We start from the raw sequence: 20,919 nt of genomic DNA, 5'->3' as shown, positions 1-20,919 counted from the left end.
CCCTGCACGTGGAGCTGCCGTCTCAGCAGGTAGGCGCGTCGGCTCGCGGTGCTCAGTAGGGACGGGGAAAGGCCCGTGTGGAGACTCGGTGGCTCCGGCTGACTCTGCGTTTGCCGGGAGACTCTGGGAAGGGGCCGGGGAGCTGAGGTGGGCTGTCAGGAGGTCTTGAGGGGAGGGGTCCAGTGATGGCCGAACCTCTGGGAGATCCCTGTGCCCCTGGAGTATCCCAGCGCCTCAGATGAGCTTGTGAGGAGACCGCAGAGAGCCAGCCAAACTCCCCGCGGGCTGCCGGGCCCCTCTCGCCTTGTAGGGATGGGGGATTCCTTTGCACAGACCCTCCCCTCATCCCTCCTGGGAACGCACCGGAGAAGCCCTGTGCCCCAGGAGACGCGGCGAAGCGCTTTCCCTTTCCGTCCCCACCCGGAGAAACCAGTTGGTGTTCTGCTGCTGGAACAGCGAGGAGTTAGGGTTTCTCGCACTTACTCTCATCTCCCTTTACTACGAAGTGCTCTCCTCCGTCTCTCTAGAGAAATGTGATTGGAACTTGGAGGTTTCCTTTCCAATTCTCAGACCCCCAAGGAATGCGACTTAGTAATAAAGTGTACTCTTTGCTACTTCATTCCCTCCAGTGACTCTCAGGATGGAGGGACTTCTCTTTGAAGGCTTCTTGATCCACATTGTTGAAGGATAAGAAAGAGGGAACAAAAAATTTGGGGATCTGATAAACATCTGTGATATCCACAAATCTGTAGAGTTTTTTTCCTCCTATTGTCCTTCTTCTGTTCCCCAAAGGGAGTTTTTACAGAAATGTTAGCATTAATGAGAGAGTTAGAGTGTCTTTCACCTTCCCTTTATTCCTCCTTCCCAGAAACGGACCAAAACAAACTGTCAGTCATTGAGAGTTTACCATGCTGGGTTTGAGCAGAGTGCTCAGTGGTCATTAGCCATTGAATCCTCATAACACTATGAGATAGCTGTTTCTGTTATTCCCATCTTGCAGTTAGAGAAATGGAAGCTTTTTCCAAAGCCTTCCTGTTAATAAAGGCAAAAGGTTTATACCATCTGAGAGAAACCAGAGTATAAGCCTTGCTGTTAGTGAGTGGTGGGACTGGCTTTCAGAATCCAGTGTCTGACTCTGTAGTCCCTGCACAGCATTGTTTGCTTGAGGCTTGAGCCACCTTCACTCATAACTTCACATAGGACAGAGCAAGTTCCTTCATACTCTTTCTGTAACTTTCCATCTCGGCTCTGGGGCCTTAGGAAGGGTTCGTAAAGAAGAAAGCAGCAGTTGTGGGGAGAGGGTGAGATTGGAATGAATCTTATAGGAAAGCAGGAGACTAAAGGGAAGAGAAAAGTTGGAGATAATAGTCACAGTGGTGGCTATTGAGTAGGGAGGTAGAAATGTTTGCAGAAGCAAAGCTGTGGTAGAAGAGGATTTAAAAGAACAGGGTAGCATGTGCCCTGATTTTGTGGTGGTGTTGGGCAGGGAATTTATGGAGGATCTTAGGAGTTTGAGGGTAGTGAGGTTTGGATTGTATTATGAAGTCTTGGGAGAGGGTACAAATGTGGCTGGGAAGATAGGTCTCTGAATTGAGCTTGAATATGAATTTTTTTGTGTGTGTGAGAGTGAAGGTGGAGTGTAAAGGTGGATATTGGGAGAGGCAATGGTGGGTACTTTTAGAAAAAGCATGGAGAAATCCTGAGGAGTTGGGACCAAGAAGGGTTTAATTTGGGGGAGATTTGAGAATTTGTGGGATTAGAAAAGAGAAACCATCATTTACTTGATAAAGTCTGTTTTCTGATAACAGTTCACAGTTTAACACTAGGAGAATAATCTGAACAAACTGTTCATGGAATAAATTGGACCGCATTTGTTAGTGTTTATCACAGTTTTGGATTGATGCCAAGGGATATATAGTGGCTTGAGTGTGCAGCTGAATGCTGCAGGAGTGCTGAGTATGCTATTTACAGCTTTCTGGGGGTGTCATCCTTCTTGAATTCTTGGAAGGCAGCCTATATAACAAAACACTTTTACTTTTGTAGTTGATATTAATTTAGCTTTCTGGATCAAAATGTTCATCTTTTTAGGGTATGAATATATACCATTAAAAATAAACATTTTTTTGTTGATGTGTTATCTGTATAGAGTAGTGCACAGATTATTAGTATACCCCTTGCTGAATTGTCACAAAGTGAGCACAGTTATATAACTATTACCCAGATTAAGAAATGCAGAATTATGAACATTCCAGAAGTCGTTCTTGTGTTCTCTCCCTTTCCTTTCTCTCCAAAGGAACCACTTTGATTTCAGAAATCAGTTTTTGCCTGTCTCAGAACTTTATGTATTATTTCAAAAATGTAGATAAATTGAAGAGTCAATTATTGTCTTTAGAATAACACTTTGAAAATTGTGGATGTCAATACTTCCCATGCTAGCTGACAGGGTGTCAGTATTTCTAAACAAATAAACAAACCCTTGTTGATTTAGGACTTCTGTGATAATCTCAAAGTAGATTTCAGTGGTCCCCTAGCCTACTTGAAGGTTGAGTTTCTAAGACATGGCACCATCAACGTTTTGGAACAGAGCAGAGGATATAAGATGTTTAACCACATCCCTGGACTCTGTCCATAAGATTCCAGCAGCACCTCCCCAATCCCGACGATAAAAAAATGTGTTCACATGTGGCCACATGTCCTACAGGGAGACAAAACTACCTCTGATTAAGAAATACTGTTCTAAGGCATATTTTTTATTTTAGGATAGAGTATCCCTGCTATTTTATACTTATTTATTCCAACTTTATTAAGTCCCATTGATTCTAAAATGATTGTAATATTGAAAATATTAATTTACTATATAACATGAATTCCAAAAATATTAGACTTCTCTTGCCTCATCTGCCTAAAGAGATTTGTTTTTGCTCACAAAACTATATATAAGACCTGATTTATTTATCTTATTTTAATTTGCTTATCTTAAAAAAGTCACCACTAACTCCTGGACCTTTGTCTTAACATGTGTGAGTACTAGCTATCATGCAGATCAGCTCCTCTACTGGGTCAAGCGGCACTACTACTTTGTTTCCCTTTGCTTTGGTATGTTCTTACTTTTAATTGTAATTTAAGCATGAAGTAGTCATACAATTTGAAGACTCTTTTTGCTCTTTAATTTTTGGTTGAGGTTTGTAATTAACAGGTGAATGAACATAGGCTCAACTGAAGAATAACTCCCTTTACACCTTTAGATGTAGGAGTCTTGGGATAAAAATTTGTGTTTTTGTGGTAGAGGCATTTAGTATGTTCTTAAAAGCTTAATTGGGAGAATTTCTTTCCTCCCCAAAGGCTTCCTCTCTTGGGTATAACTTAACTACATTCCTCAGATATTCAGTATCTTAGGAGGTTTTTTAGTGATTATTTAGTAACCCTTTTCGAAGGTCACATGTTTCTTTAAGATTCAGTAAAAGCTGTGGACGCTTTTCTTAGAAAATATACTTACGTATATACATGCACACACAATTTTGCATGCAGTTTTAATCCCCTTGAAGTATAAATAGAAGATCTCAGAATTAAGTATTTCTAACTTGGTTTAATTCCTTCCTTTTAACAAGTTTTAAAATTCACCAAATATTATTTTTTGGACAGTTTTCTATATCAGAATATATACATGTCACATTTTCCATGATTTTTTTAAACTAACGCCCTATTGATAGACTTTTGGACTATTTCCAGCTTTTCTCTATTACATCGTCGCAGTGAATATCCATATACAGAAATCTTTGTAGTCAAAAGAATGGGTGTGTGTGTGTGTGTGCGTGCGTGTGTGTAATGAAATATGGGTATATGTACACATGTTGTTATTTTATACTTGAGAAGATACTGGCTAAATGTTTCTGGAAAAGAATGTGCCTATTTACACTTCTACCATTAAACTAATTAAAGGACCACATTTTTTCTTTTATTAAATTAGTTTTATTGAGATCCAATTTGCTAATCACAAAGTTCACCCATTTAAGTATAAAATTGAACACTTTTTAGTATATTCATGGAGGTATGCAATTATCATCATAATGCATTTTAGGACATTTTCATCATCCCCCAAAGAAACCCAGATTAATTAGCAATTATTCCCTATTCAAGGGCCCACATTTTGGCCAACTTTGGGCATCATAAGTTTTCTCATCCTTTTCCAACCTGATTACATATATACAGATTACATACATATACACATATACATAGTTCATACACATCTCTATATATTTTTGTTATTTAAATTTTCAGTTCTTGGGCTGGGGATGTGGCTTAAGCGGTAGTGCGCTCGCCTGGCATGCGTGTGGCCTGGGTTTGATCCTCAGCACCACATACAAACAAAGATGTTGTGTCCGCCAAAAACTAAAAAAAATAAAATAAAAAAAAATTCAGTTCTTTGGTTACTTGTTATATTTTAACAGCTTCATTCATTATATAACAGATAGCATGATAAGTACATGATCTCATTTATTCTGTCCATCCCTGTGAATCTGAATGTCTTTCCATTTAGCATTTTAATGTATTTTGAATTGCTTGTTCATGTCCTTAGCATTAATTTTTCTAATTGTTTGCTCATATTTTTTGTTGATTTGAAAAGTATTTTTTTCTTCTCTTGTTTTTGGAGGGAGGTGGGTTAGGGATATCAGTCTTTATGAACCTTGAATTTTAAAAATCAGACTTTTTAAAGAACAGTTTTAAATCTACAGAAAAATTGAGAAGATAGTATGGGAAGTTCCCATATGTATATATACCTTACACCCAATTTTCCCTATTCTTTTTTTTTTTTTTTTTAAGAGAGAGAGAGAACTTTTTTAATATTTATTTTTTAGTTTCGGGGTACACAACATCTTTGTTTGTATGTGGTGCTGAGGATCGAACCCAGGCCGCATGCATGCCAGGCAAGCGTGCTACCGCTTGGGCCACATCCCCAGCCCAATTTTCCCTATTCTTAACATGTTCCATTAATATGGTACTTTTGTTTTTTAATAGCCAATGTTGATAAGTTGTTAACAAGTTCATGATTCATTCAGATTTCCTTAGTTTAAAAAAAATTATGATAAAATCTATATGTAACTTACAGTTTGCCATCTCTCTCTCTCTCTCTCTCTCTCTCTCTATATATATATATATATATATATATATATATACACTCTCTCTCTCTCTCTGTATATATATATATATATATATATATATATATACACACATATATATATATATATATGTTTGCAGTACTGGGAATCGAACCCAGGGGTTCACATATGCTTGGCAAGCACTGTACCACTGAGCTAGATCGTAAACCCTTTATTTTTGGTATTTGAGACAGGGTCTCATTAAGTTGCCTAGACTGGTTTTAAACTTTGATTCTCCTGCCTCAGTTTCCTGAGTAGCTGTGATTACAGGTGTGCACCACCATGCCTGGCTTGCCATTTTAATAATTTTAAGTGTATAATTCAGTGGCATTAAGAACATGCTCAGTGGCTGGGGTTGTGGCTCAGTTGGTAGAATGCTTGCCTAGCTTGTGTGAGGCACTGGGTTCTATTCTCAGCATCACATATAAGTAAATAAATAAAGGTCAATCAACAACTAAAGACAAAAAAAAAAAAAAAAAGAAAAAGAACATGCTCAGTGTGATACATTTATCACTACTATCCATCTCCAGAACTTTTCTTATTGTCCCAAACAGAAACTACACCCAATAAGCTACTCCCCATTTTCACCTCCCACCAGCCCATGGTTAAACTCTGTTCTACTCTTTTTTTCTGTGAATTTGACTATTCTAGATTCCTCAAATAAGTGGATTTTTTTTTTTTTTTTGGTATAGGGAATTGAACCCAGGGAAACTTAACCACTGAGCCACATCCCGGGACCTTTTTATTTTTTATTTTGAGATGGACCTTACTAAGTTGCTGAGAGGTCTCACTGGATTGCTGATGCAGACCTCAAATGTGTGATCCTCCTGCCTCAGCCTCCTGAGTTGCTAGAATTTAGGTGTGCACCACTGTACCTGGCTGATATTTTTTTCTTAAGACTAGTGTTGGGGGCTTTTAGGAGCAAAGTGCTATTTTCATTATATCAAACAAATATGCTGTTTACATGATTTATCACTATTGATATTAACTTTCATCATCATCAGCTGAGGTAGAGTATGATGATAAAAAATGTTTTCTTCTATTATACCCTCCATACAATACCTTTGACACCAGATATGTCTGGGCTTTCCCCCCATACACATAGTATTTTTCCAGTGGACACCAATGGGGTGTCCTGTAATTCGGCTCAGTTCTCTTACTGTCTTCCTAGAATAAACATCATATTCCATAAGTTAAAGACTCAGTAGGATGCGATTCTCAAGTCTGGGCTTCCAGAACTTCTGAGGAACTGGCTGTATATTGAGGCTTCCCCTGGTCCTGCATTTTGAACATTTGCTAGAGTGGCTCAGAACTCAGGAAAGTATGTTACTTTGGTGTACTGGTTTATCACAAAGTATTAAAAAGGATATAGGGCAATAGGCAGATGGAAGACATGCATAGGGAACAGCATGGGGAAGTGAGCCTGAGCTGCTGTGCCCTCCCACCCTTTGTGGGTTCAGCAACCTTAAAGTTCTGAGATTCTTTTAAAATAGAGGCTTTATCACATAGGTACAATGGATTATTTCCTCAATCTCAAGTCCCTCTCTCCTTCCTGGTAGGAGCGGGGCTGAAAGTTCCACACTTCTGATCATGCCTAGTCTTTCTGGTGACCAATAATGATCCAGGAGCCCACAAAGAGTCACTTTATCTGGAAAAAGATGGTCCTATCACCCAAGAAATGGTCTGTGTTGGGAATGAGGGTCAACCACCGAATATTACTAGAAAATATTTTTCTAGCACCTCTGTTGCTTAGGAAATTAGAAGGGTTTTAGGAGTTCTATGCTAGGAGCTGGTGATGAAGACCAGAGTATGTTTCTTATAAATGAGCACCATAAGTAGTGTGCGCCAGGTTGCTCTGCTGCATGTTTAACTCATTGCACCTTACCACTCCCCACTGTGCTCTGGAAGGAAGTCACTATGTGTAGCCTACATTTAAGGCATGGAAATTTATTTATGCTCCCCGCCTCTCATTTTTTTTTCCCCCCCTGGGGATTGAATCCAAGGGTACTTTACCATTGAGCTACATCACTGGTCCTTTTTTTATTTTGAGACAGGATCTCACTAAGTTACTGAGGGGCTCACTGAGTTGCTGAGGCTGGCCTGAAATTTGCAATCCTCCTGCACCAGTCTCCTGAATTGCTGGGATTACTAGCATGACTCCTGTGCTAGCTGTTTCCCCCTCCTTGAACACAAAGTATCTGCATGGGAGATTTGTATCAGTAACCACTTTCATTTTTTTCAGATAAGGAATCTAAGGTCTAGGTAACTTTCTTTTTTTTTTTTTTTTTTTACTATTTGTTTCATCTTTAAGATAAAATAGTGCATTATAGAAACAGGTTTGAATCATACTTTGCCACTCTTTACAACTGTGATTCTTACAATATATGATAGAATTTTGCCTGATTTCAAGATAGATTAGATCAGATGAACAAGGATTAGATTTACAATGAGTAATTGAAGACTCTAATTCATTGTTTATGGTGGCAAAAAAGAACTTTCTTCCTGTTCCCTGAGATTAGAGTCAGTTTGGATGAATAAAGACTAATTTCTAAGAGTACAGCAGAGAAAGAATGCAAAAGAAGGCACTACAATTTCTATTATTATTACATATGCAATATTAAAAAGAACAGAAGGTGTAGTAAAAGTAGTGATTTAATAGTTCTGGGCAGAAGAGTGCTACATAGTTAGTCTGCAGAATTGAGAAATGGTTTGCTGCAACAAGATTATCTCTCACTTATTTTGTTTCTTCTTTTTTCCTCTTCTTTTCTCTCTCTTTAACTAAGAACTTCCACCAATGCTCAGAAGGAATATAGAATGTGTGGTGCTCTATCTAAATACCTTATTTGGGTGCTGATTTAGTCTCCCAGAAGTAGTTGGGTAAATGTGTTGCTGATGTCTCACAGCTGGGCATTGTCCTGACCACAGAGAGCTGTGTCTAGGTAACTTTCTTAAAGTCAAAAGAGCATCCACATGGGGACTGCAGTCTAAGTCTCATATTCCCATTTGCTGTAGACAAGTACTTATTGTGGAGTTCTGATGAAAAATTTTGTTACCTCAAGGTTGGGGACCCTCATGTTTTATATTGTATTTCCACAGCATCTTCACCTAGCACTGTGCTGATTATGGTATATTTTTATTTTTCAAAAAGTTTTTTTTTTTTTTGTATATGGGTCTTCTCTTAGAGGACTTTGTAGCCTAAAGAGAAAAAGAAAAGATTAGATTGAATGGGATTAAAACACATACAGGAACAAAAAGATAGAAACCCAAAAGCAGATATAAAGCTTAATAAATAAAGCTCTACGTGACATATATTTCCCCTTTACATGTTTGTGTTTATTTAGGTTCCTTACTTTTTAAGTCTAATTATCTGTTTTTTTGAAGATGTTATATTGGTAAGGCCACTGAAGGTAGAGAGAAAGCTGTAACTTACTGGGAATACATGCCCCACGCAGCATAGTACCATGCCCGTACAGTTATTCCTTCCACAAATGTTTATCAAGTCCCTTGTGATACACACACACACAAAATGGAAAACGCAGTATATAGTTGTGTGTCTCTAAAATGAAATCACGGCAATTTTTGATCAGCTTAGGCTTTTGTTAAACGACTATGAGGAAGCTTTGGGAACTCAAGATATTAACATCCTAAAATCATAATTTCAACATGACAAAATACCATCAGGAATTTAAGTGGTTTTTCTTTTTTTGGCTTTCTTTGTTTTTCCTGTGAAAATGTTTAGTTGTCAATTGAAAGGAAAAGCTGTTTTATTTTAGTGTTCACTTCAAGATCACAATTCTTAACTTTGTGGCAGAAAATTAAGAAGTGAAACTGACTGGAAATAGAGCAGGAGCAGAACTGAAACTAAGTTGGACCTGAAGTGTGTGGTAAAATGAAAAATTAGATTTTCATAGTTTCCAAATGTGCGTGTATTTTAGATAAGCTATTTATTTTTACCTGTCAGACATTACTGCTGGAGAGAACAAGAAATATTTGTCATTTTTAATGTACTGAAATGCGTTACAAACCAGAGGTGTTTTTTTTTTATATGTATGTTCAAAATAGACTTAATTACATTAAAAATTTGTTGTTTATCTGAAATTTAAATTTATTTGGGTGAACCAGGGGTGTTTTATAATAATTAAAGACATCTTTTTTAAGAAAGATTGAAATATCTAGGTTTTATACTTTGTTTTAGATTTTTGACATTGGTAATGTTTTAACTGTTAATAGTTATTTTTTTTCAGTGTTTTGTATTGTGGCAGTTTGAGAAACAAATAGAGAATGGAAAACTTGTTGGAATTTTTTATTTGTAGTAGACTTTCTTGTTTTATTATCACATAACCTTGTTTTCCATCTTCTTTTAAGATGAAAATATGAATTTTGAATCATGGAATTTTACAGATGCAAAGTCTGAAGTCCTCAGACGTGAAACTATTTGCCTGGCGGGGCCATTTATTTATTCCTGACATTCAAGAACTTTGTGAAGAGTATTAGTTTAACAGATCTTCATCGTTTTGTTGTTCTTGCTTGTGGCAGAGAAATAACTAGAACCTGCATCTTATGAGCAGTTCCACTGTGCTTGCCTGGGTGTGTGGAGAACTTGTTTTGTAAACCTCTCTCTGTGCTTTGACATGGTATCCTCACAGCTTGCTAGAATTAAAATGGGGTAGAGGCTGCTCAGATTCCACTTTCACACCCACATTTTGTGGTGTGAATTAGAGTGAAACTGGAATGTCCCTCTGGAGTTTCAGTGATCAGTCTTCCTGTTTTGTCCCTGGGTATTTATCACACTGCTCCTTTTTTGAACATTCTTAAGAAAGTTTCAGAAATAGTAACCTTTGGTGATTTTAGAATTTTGTGATTAAGGAATTTTAGAGTATTGGTGATGACTGATGTAGACTCTACTAAGTAGTGATGTTATTAGACGTTTTACTTATTCATTCTTTGTGAAAACTCTGATAAAGTGTATTTATTAAGAAGCCGAGAGTATTAGAGCCCAGCACTTTGGTGGACCATTGAAATATCTGGCATTTCTTCCTATCATGGTGTTTAGAATGTTCTAAAAGAAGCAGACTTTTTTTTTTTTTTTTTTAATAATGAGGAATATTAGGAAGCTGAAAGTAGCCCCTACCTTTAGCTTTTGTTGGTAGACTCTTGCGTAAGAAGGGAAGATGTAAAAGTAAAAGTAGGAATTAGACTTGGATCTATATTTTTCCAGGAAAAACTTGGTGTTCTTTAACATGGTGGTTCTTTTTATGACTCAGGGTTTAACTCTGAACTATAAATAATTCAAGTTCATGTTAGCCTATATTAAAACTAATTCTAAGCACAGAGTAGGGTAAGCTATTGAGGTAATCATTTATGCAACAGATACTTATTAAAGTTCCTTCTTTGAATGTGTTAGGCACAGGATTCTGTATATCTCGTTTCTGAGGATATGAATTATTTCCTTCCTCAATTCCAATCATTCTCTTGAATAAGAGCCAATCCAGAAAGTTAAAACTTTTTAAAATGCAAAATGAAAACAGTCTTATTTAGAATTATGAAAAACTGATTTTTAACTTTGTTACTTTTAATAAAAAGAATGAATGAATGTTTTTGAGCAAATTGGTACTGCTTTTATCCACTAAAATGTTAATGTCTAGCAGCCTAAGAAAGTTTCCCAATTTTTGATTCAGAAAACAGATTACCAGCCATGGTAGGCAAATGAGCTATGGGATGCTCATTACAGGTTAAGTTTATTTTATAGGAACGTACTCATCTTAAGATAGAGTTGGTACCATTATGGACAAAATAATAGGTATTTCAGACTTCTTTCATCAATTGACTGAATGGAGTTTATTTTACATGGAAGATGTTTAAAATAAATAGACAAAGAACAGCTGCCTTGGAATATCACTCTGGAGTGATATTCATACATTTCTATCAAAAGACATCTGTCTAATGATTAGATGGGGGACATTGTAGAGTTGCAGAATTTCTTTTTTTTTTTTTTTTTTAAAAAAGAGAGAGAGAGAGAGAGAAGAGAATTTTTTTTTTTTAATATTTATTTTTTAGTTTTCGGCGGACACAACATCTTTGTTTGTATGTGGTGCTGAGGATTGAACCCGGACCGCATGCATGCCAGGCGAGCGCGCTACTGCTTGAGCCATATCTCTAGCCCAGAATTTCTTTATTTTTTGTGTCATTGGGGATTGAACCCAGGGAAACTCTACCACTGAGCTACATCCTCAGCCCTTTTCTTTTCTTTTTTTAAAATTTTGAGACAGGGTCTTGCTGAGTTGCTAAGGCTGGCCTCAAACTTTCATCTTCTTGCCTCAGCTTCCCAAGTTGTTGGGGTCATAGGCATGTGTCACTATGCTGGTACAGAATTTCTTAATTGCACATTAACTGCGTTTTTACTAAGTGCATTTTTGATACACAGACTCATCTATTTTAAAACTGCTTGAAAACTACAAAACCATTAGAAAGTTGCTTCTTGCCGGTCATAATGGGGAACGCCTGTAGTCCCAACAGCTCGTGAGGCTGAGGCAGGATGATTGCAAGTTTAAAGCCAGCCTCAGCAGTTTGGCAAGGCTCTAAGCAACTTTGTGAGACTATGTCTCAAAATAAAAAAATAAATAAGTAAAATAAAAAGGGCTGGGGATGGGTCTCAGTAGTTAAGTGCTCCTGGGTTGGATCCCTGGTACCAAAAAAAAAAAAAAAAAAAAAAAAAAAAAAAAAAAAAAAAGAAAAGAAAAAGAAAGTAGCTTCTCCTGTCTACCTAGATATTAACATTTTAGTGGATAAAATCTACCACTCTTCTCACTGACATTTTCTATTCACAAGATATCCTATAAGGATCAATGTAATTGCATGATGCTGGGCTGGGGATATATATAGCTCAGTTGGTAGAGTGCTTGGTTCATATGCAGAAGTCCCTGGGTTCAATCCCTAGCACCGCACACACATACACACACACACATACACACACATAAATAAATAAATAAATAAATAAATAAAGTAATTGCGTGATGCTTTTGGTTGGATAACTTCTCCCAAAGACTTATGTGTTGAAGGCTTGGTTGCCAACCCATGGTATTGTTGGGAGATGGTAAAACCTTTAGGAGGTAAGGCCTACTGAAAGGAAGTTAAGTCATTGGGGGCATGCCTTCGAAGGGGATATATTGTAACCTCAACTCTTCCTCTCTCTCCTTTTTGATGGCCATGAGGTGAGCAGCTTACTCCACCATGCTTTCCCACTGTGATAAACTGCCAAGCCACAGTACGCTAACCAATCATGGACTGAAACCTCCAAAACTATAGTTGAAATAAACCTTTCCTTTTTTTTTTTTTTTTTGTTTATCTCAGGTATTTATTACAGTAAAGGAAAGCTGACAAAGATAAAGGACTTTCTCAACTATGATATTTTGTTTGGCTTCTTAAAATTCATTTCAGTAGTATTTCACTTATGAACATTCCACAAATATAAATGCTTATAAATGCCAGAGACAGTCTAGAGCAGTAATCAAGGTGCCCTCCTGAACCTTGCTTTCTAATGAGTGACAGACAGGGGTTAGCAAGCTTTTTCTTGTGAAGGGCCAGGTAGTTAATGTTTCAGCCTCTGCAGACCCTCTGGTCTTCATAGCAATTATTATTATTATTATTAAATTAGCCCTATGTAAACAAAGGAGTGAGGCTGTATTCTAGCAAAACTTTATTTATAGACACAAATTTTTAATTTTTTGCTATGAAATATTCTTTTCATTTTTATCTACTTTAAACTCTCAATAAAAACCACTTATCTTGTAAGACATACAAAAACAGGAAGTATTGTTGGACCATGGGCTATATAGTTTGTTGACTCCTGAGATAGATTATAAACAATTAACAAATAACATAATTTCAGGTGTTGTCAAAAAGAAAGTTTGTTTTACCAGAATTAGTTGCAAGGAATTCTAACCATTGGGCTGTTTAATGGGTGTTATTTGGCCACAAGGCCTCCTTAACAAATTTAGGAAATACCAGATTAAGCAAAATTTCTCTCTCTCTCTCCAGGTTAGCTCAACCTGTAAATGCATTGCTGGGATGGGATTGGGATCATGTATTAATATGAAGTATTTCCCAAATTTATTTGTTTATAGAATTCTTTTTCTATGGAGCACACAGGGAATAGTTTTTCCTAGACTTTTCTTTGGAAAGCAGGAAGCTACTGTACATAACCAACTGATCATAAAGTATGCAAAAACTTGTGAGCTCAGAAAGTGCCACAAAATTGTGCAGAATGCATAATTTACTTTATAGGATATATCCTAGCCTTCCACTCAGAGCTCCTATAGTCTTTACTTGTAGAAATTATTACAGCAAATTTAGTTTTTAGAATTTTCAAGTACCAGCAGACTAAAAGCAAATGATTAGAAGGGCGAAAGGGTCTAAATAGGCAGGGAAAAAAATAGTGAAAGTGGAGACATGAAGGTTCTGTGTCAGAAATACCTTACAGTTTGCTAGCCTTGGTAGGTTTCAAACACAAATTCTGCCTGAAATCAGCATACTAAAGCTTAATACTTTAAAAAAAAATATTTTTAGTTCTAGATGGACATAATACCTTTATTTTGTTTATTTAGATTTTTTTTTATGTGGTGCTGGGGATTGAACTCAGTGCTAGCCAAGCGCTCTACCAGCCCTAAAGCTTAATACTTTTATTTTTTTTTTTTAGTTATAGATGGACACAATATCTTTATTTTTATGTGGTGCTGAGGATTGAATCCAGTGCCTCACATGTGCTAGGCGAGTGTTCTACCGCTGAGCCACAACCCCAGCCCCTGAGCTTAATACTTTTTAATGAAGTGCACCTTCTTAATGAATTATTTGGAGCTTGATATTTGGAACTAAGCTCTTATTTGCAGAAGAGGAAGTTGATGTATGTGTAGAAGGGAATTGTTTATCATAGTGTGAATAACAGCAGTTAGTGATGGATGTGGAAAAGAATAACCAGATGCCAGAGATACTATAAAGAAAGAACTGATGGGTCTGGATGGTTGATTAGAATGGGGTTGGAACAGGGGAGATATGAAAGGCAAAGATGACTCAAAGGTTTCAAAACAGGGTGTCTGGGAAGCAAACACATGAGGTTACCAGTCCAGGAGCTCAGGCCTGGGTCCAGGTCTTGGTTTTACTACTAATCAACAGCATGAACATGAGTGGGTGCCTTTACATAGGGCTTCAATTTTGTTAACTAAAAAGTTTGCAAGATGGCTTAGATAAGTGCTTCTTAAACTTAAAATGTGTATATAAATTATCTTTTGTGTTGTTAAAATACAGATTTTGATTGTGTAGATCTGTTCAGGGACCTAAAATTCTTCATTTTCAATACATTCCCAGGTGATGCAGAGCAGCAAAAGCTTAGATGACCTTCAGGGTCTTTTCCAGTTCTGCAGTCCTATTTATTGAGTGTTTCTACTTCAGAAATGTTTTACCTTTCTGACTTTCCTACCTCTATTAAAATAGATGAATTCTAAATCTGTCTCTTTACTTCAAATTAGAAATACCAAAATCAATCCATCATTTCCACTGATAACCACATCCCTCCCTTGGCATTCTTATTTCTGTTTATAAAGTACTTATTCTTAATATAAGGTATTTATGTTTATAACGTACTTTACAGTTTTTCAGGGAGCTCTTATATCCATTATTTCATTTGGTCTCTGCCATAACCCACAGAGGTAGGAAGGTAGAAACATCTCCATTTTATGGAAAGGGAGACAGTACGTAGTTTGCCCACTAGTGAGTGGTAGAGCTGCCTTGAAGTTCAGGCTTCTCAACTCTAGTTGAAGCTCTTACCATTAGGTCACACAGGGAATGGCTGTCACATATTCCCATGTTTAAAGTTTTATTGTCATCTCTCTTGTTTTTTAAAAATGTAAATTTAGTTTTATTTAAAAAATAATATATTCCTATGATTCATGATTCAGAAGGTATATAAGAGGATACAAGTGAACAGTTTCACTAATACCCATGTCTTGAGTCTCCTGGGGTAAGTAGGTTATCAGTTACAGTTTATGCCTCTCCAGTAATTACATAATTATATTCTCTTTTTCCTTGCGAAACACAAATGACAACATGCTAAACATCCTGACTATATAAACTGTACTTAAAAAAAACTAATTGTATATTTTTGGAGATTTTTCTATATCGGTGCTCAAAGAGCTGCCTATTTATTCTTTAGGGCCACATAGTATTTCACTGTAGTGTAGACTATCACTAGTCCCTATTGATAGACATTAAAATTATTTAGTTTTTTGCTAATATAAGCAAATCTTCATTACATGAATTAATCAGCTGCATGTTACTGTAACATGCACTTGAGACAATCAACTTGTAAAGAGCAAAATTTTATTTTGCTGGCAGATTTGGAGATTTCATTCATTCAATAGAATGACCCTATTGCTTTTTGCCTGTGAAATGCTTTTGGGAATGATGGGGAGCAATGGGCCATAGTAAAAACCATTCACCTCATGGCTAGGACTCAAAAGAGAGGAAAAGGAAGGGTTGGTATTACTCTGTCCTCTTCAAGGGCATGCCCCCAGTGACCTGAAAACTCCCACCAGACCCTACCCTTTAGTGTTTCCACTACATGTTGATTAGTGCCTCTCTGAGAAACAAATTTTAACATGGGCCACTGGGAAACATTTAAGATCCATACGGTAGCAGTGTATCATATTACATATCTGCAAGTATATTTTAGCACAAATGCAGAAGTGGAATTCTGGATCAAAGAACATTCACATCTGTAATTTTGGTAGATAATTGTGAGATTTGCCAGCCATACAGGTTGTACTAATTACATTCCTTTCAGTAAAGTGCCTGTTTTGTCATGGCCTTTTCTCAGAATAGGTATCAGATTTTTGGTCTGTCAATTTTAGTTTTTTTTAATTAAATAAGGAGGATCCTTTCATGTTTAAAAGCTTTTTGTGTTTCCTTTTCTGTGAATTATCTGTTAATGTTCTTTTTTTTAATTTTTAATTTTATATTTTATTTTAAGGTGGACATAATATCTTTATTTTTTATTTTTATGTGGTGCTGAGGATCGAACCCAGTGCCTCATGCATGCTAGGTGAGCATTCTACCACTGAGCCCCAGCCCCAGCCCCTGATAATGTTCTTTGCCATTTTTTTATGTTGGGTTGTTAGACTTCTTATTGATTTCTAGGAATTCTTTTTTCTTTTTTTATGTGAATTAAATTTTTCCTTTTTTTTATTCTTTTGTATAATTTTAAAACATTTTATGTAGTAGCATTTCTGTAGTTCATATATTTTGTCATTCTTAGACCTTGGAGGTTATAAAATGACTCTTTGGGTGTTTTTATGCTTCAGTTGTTTACATTTAAATATACATTTGATTTTTAAAAACTTTTAAATTGAGGAGGTTTCAGGTGATACATCAAAACAAAAATTTACAAGTTTATGGGATACCATGTGATCTTTTGATATATGTATACTTTGTGTAATGTTTAAATTAGGGCAAATTATCTATTCCCTCAAACATTTATCATTTCTTTATGGTGAAAACATTCAAACTCTTTTTCTTCTAGCTTTTCAAAATATATAATACATTCTTGATACCTATAGTCCTCTCTGTGCAATAGCTCACTGGAACTTACTCCTATCCAGCTATATACCTTTTATAAGTCATCTAAAATTTGTGTTTTTTTTTTTTTTTTGATGACTACCCTATTTTCCTAACATCTTATTGATTAGTTCTCATTTCCCTAAGGGTCATCTTTGATTCCTTTTTATCTTTAATCTATTTTCTTCATCCCCAAGCACATCCATTATCTATAATTAGTAACTTCATTGAGCTAGATTTTTCTTTAGGCTCGAATATGTTGTTATCCTTTCTTTCTGTTTATATTGTTATTACTTTTAAACTTTGTTTGTTATTATTGGTAAATATATGTACATACATGTACAATATTTATTGCTATGTCCATGTATGTTGAAATGCATGTATATCTTATAAATGTGGGGAGAGAGAGAGATTAAGAGATGAGTGTTATGAACTCCCAGGAACCTATTACCTGGCCCAAATAACTGTTACCTCATGGGATTTGTTTACTTTATACTCCTACCTATTGTCCTCCCCTATTCACAATTATTTTGAAACAAATCAAGGGCATTAATATTACTCTTAACACTTGAACTACTGATGGCTATATTCTATCTTGCATTTGTTATCCTCTTTAGGTAGGTCATCCTGTGTAACTCTGTGTTGTATATTTCTGAGTGCGGCTCACTGTTATCTAAAATTTATCCTTTTTATATTCACAAACTCACATTCTTTAGTAAGGTTACATATTGTGAAATTAGGGCATACCATGTTCCTATTCCCACAGTTCCTATGCATAGTCTGTGCAGGAAATGCCAACAAGATAGGAGAAAGAAGGGAGCAAGAGAGGGAGGGTGAGAGACCACACAGAGGGCTGTCCTGGAATGTCACTCCAGAGGCCTGTTTCTTAGAGCAGCTTGGAGGGAAAAATGGAAGAAATGGGCAAGTTCAGACCTTCCACTGAGACTGGGGATAAACAAAATAGAGGTAAGAATGTATACCAAGCATAGATAGTTCAGAGGTGTATTTTGTCTTTTCCTGTGTAGAAGCCTGTTTTATAATTTAGTAGTGTTTAGTAAACGCATATTAATTCCTGTTGAAGGAGAAAAAAAATTAATGTTAAAATAGAGGCTTCATGGGGGGCTGTGGCTGTGGCTCAGAGGTAGAGCACTTTCCTAGCATGTGTGAGGCACTGGGTTCGATTCTCAACACCACATAAAAATAAATAATCAAAATACAGCTAAAAAAAAAAAAAATAGAGGCTTCAGTTCCAAGCTTGCATAATTTGTGCCAGGGAAAGGTCTTATTTAGGAACAAGAACTATAAAATATTTTATGAGAGATTAGGGTTGTTGGATTATTTGTTTAAATCTGTAACACTGACTGTTGGCACCACTTATTTATAGCCAACAGCATCAAGCATTAGTTTTTAAAGCATTCTTATATTTTTTCAAAACTTCTCACAGTAAGTCTTTCAGGTAGGATAAAAGGATTAGGAAAAAATAGGTGATTGAGAGTTCTATAATATAGACGGGGATTTTCCATTTTTTAAAAAAGGCTGACTTGAATTTATCAAGCTTAAACTCTTGGCTCAGTATTTCAGTGTTTACCTTCTGTGGAAATGTTGAAAACTAATTTTCTCCTAGGTGTGCTCTCCTAAGTGTTATAACAAAGTGTAATAGTAATTTGAATTTACCTGGAATACCCTGAGTCTTAATTCATACCTGGCATTGTCCTAGATTGAGAATAAATATCTAAACTAAAAAACGAATGTATCTGGGAGGTCAGAGTACAAATGAGAGAATTGTTAGGGACAAGTTTGACTACATTTCAAAAGCAAACACTGTTTCAAAAAATGATCTCATGCTATCTGTGATTATATACATCAGGGATCAGCAAACTGAGCTAACAGTGGCTGGTTTTTCTAACAACTAATGAGCCAAGACTGGTTTTTACATTGGTAAATTAAAAAAAAAAAAATGCAGACAGACTGGGTTTGCCCTGATAAAGCTTAAAGTACTTCCTCTTTGACCTTTTCAAGTTTGCCAACCCTGATCTACATTATTTAGGGACTGTAGCAATGTTTCTTTATGTGAATATTTAAAACAACCTGCTCTTTTGTGTTTCATACCAGCACTTTTAATGGCCTTTTAAAAATTGTTATATGGTTTTACATGAACATATCAACATTAAAGAGTGGTTATTGAGTTTTTGTTTTTATAGCATACCGGAATAAACAAATTTGTTCACATTTTTGTGAATTATAGAATTGCTTGGTCAAGTATTATAAACATTTACAAATTTTGTAATTGTCACTAAATTGCCCTTGCTCCAAATTGGACCAGTTTCCCCCAACTCTGTTTTCTTTATTTATGTCTGTCTGACAGAGAAAAATATTATAGTATGTTTAATCAGATAGGTTTCTTCTGCTATGTAACAAATTAAAAATTAGTGACTTAAATTAACATCATTTATTTTGCTCATGAATGTACTTTTGTCTGGGCTTGGTGGGAACAACTTGTCTCTGCTTACCTTGCTGTCATTTTGGAGGCTCAGAGGCTCAGGGTGTGGTCCCTTAGATGTCTGGCTATCTTCTAGGACCAACTAGGTTTCAAGGAGGTCAAGTGGAAGCCATATCAGCTTTTATGATTTAGCCTCAGAAGTCACATATGGTCATTTCTGCTACATTTACAGATTTGCCCACATTTGAGTGGGAGAGAACATATATCTCAGTTGTTGGTGAAAGAGTGGCAACATCACATTGTAAGAGAGCATATGAGATGGGATGTATTGGTACAGTCATGTTTGGAAACTATAAATGCCCACAAGGTAGAATGTTTTCATGTGCATAACTTTAATTGTGGTTGTTGATTATACCTTTTTTCATGTGTTCATTGGCCATTTCCATTTCTTTTTCTATGACCTACGTTTTTATATCCTTAGCTTCTCTTCCCCCGCTTTTAATTGGTGCATTATAGTTGTACATAATGGTGAGATTTGTTAAACAAAGTTTAACAATATAATCTGGCTGATACTATTCTCTCTTCACTTCTGTCTTCCTTCCCCTCCTCTCATCTCTTCCCCAAACCAAACCAAAATAAAATATTTCTTTGTACCTTGCCACTAAGTTTGACTATTACTCTTCATCTACTAACCTGCTATTATGTGACACATCCTTAATAAACAGTTACAATTAAATCCTCTCCATAGTTATAATCTTTGACAGTTCCATAAGGATGGGCTGATGTTTGTCATTATAACTCTCATTTTATGTATGATTTGATCCAGAGACTTAAATGGTATCTGCAGGACTAAATTCCGCATGTTTTGACTCTGCTTTCCTCCTCACTGGTTTCTCTGTGATAGAAAGATGGCTGCTAGTATCTCTAACCTGTGTCCTTCCAGACTCAGGGACAGTGGGATGGGTGGAGGGTGGGTGAGAATGGGTTGGTAGAAAAAGAACTACTAATACAATTCCTGGCCCTCATGGATCATATGTAATGATCAGGGAAATGGTATGTGCTGATTGGCCTGATTTGAATCACGTTAACGTCCCTGATGCTGGTGCTCTGGTTAACTCTACAGGACTGATAGTGGGATGGAGGTCCTACAAAGGAAGATCTGTTTGTTTATTTTTTAACCAGAATAGATGCTTGGCAGGCCAAAGCAAGTCAGCAAACAAACAAACACAAAAACCAAACCAAAAAGTTTCATATAGGCAACTGTTAAATTATAAAGCAGCTTTCTAAGAAAATTAGTAGTTAACAAGGAAAGCAACTATTTTAGTTTCTTTAGAAGTACTGGTTTACAATCACGCTAATGAGTGATTCTTATTATCTCACTGAAGCAGATGTTTGAAATTTTACTGTGTATGCCACTTAAGTTTTATATTGGAATGTGTGTGTGTGTGCGCGCGCGCACACACACACACACACACACACGTGCATTTTTTGTGGTACTGAAGTTTGAACCCAGGGTGGCTGTAGCACTGATCTCCACCCCCCAGCCCTTTTTATTTTGAAACAGGGTCTTACTAAGTTGCCCAGGTGGGCCTTGGACTTTCCATCTTCCTGCCTTCGCCTCTTGAATGATTGGGATTATAGGTGTGGGACATCAAGCCCAGCCAAATTTATATTTTAAAGATTTTTTTAAAAGTTAAGGAGTTTAGGGTTGCCCTCCCT

At 36.4% G+C, this 20,919-nt stretch overlaps 1 protein-coding gene across 1 annotated transcript in view; it reads left to right on the top strand.

Annotated features, from left to right (window-relative positions):
• The first annotated feature begins 6 nt into the window (after positions 1-6).
• The window catches only part of LOC107135501 (UV radiation resistance-associated gene protein-like), a 101,354-nt gene continuing 80,441 nt past the window's right edge, over positions 7-20,919 (top strand). Inside the window, exon 1 of the mRNA XM_015477397.2 lies at positions 7-29. The gene's annotated coding sequence lies outside the window, so the exon portion shown is untranslated. The remainder of the gene's footprint in view (positions 30-20,919) is intronic.

Source organism: Marmota marmota, unplaced genomic scaffold (assembly GCF_001458135.2).
Source record: "Marmota marmota marmota unplaced genomic scaffold, marMar, whole genome shotgun sequence".
Classification (NCBI taxonomy): Eukaryota; Metazoa; Chordata; class Mammalia; order Rodentia; family Sciuridae; genus Marmota; species Marmota marmota.
This window is presented reverse-complemented; position numbering and strand designations above follow the sequence as displayed.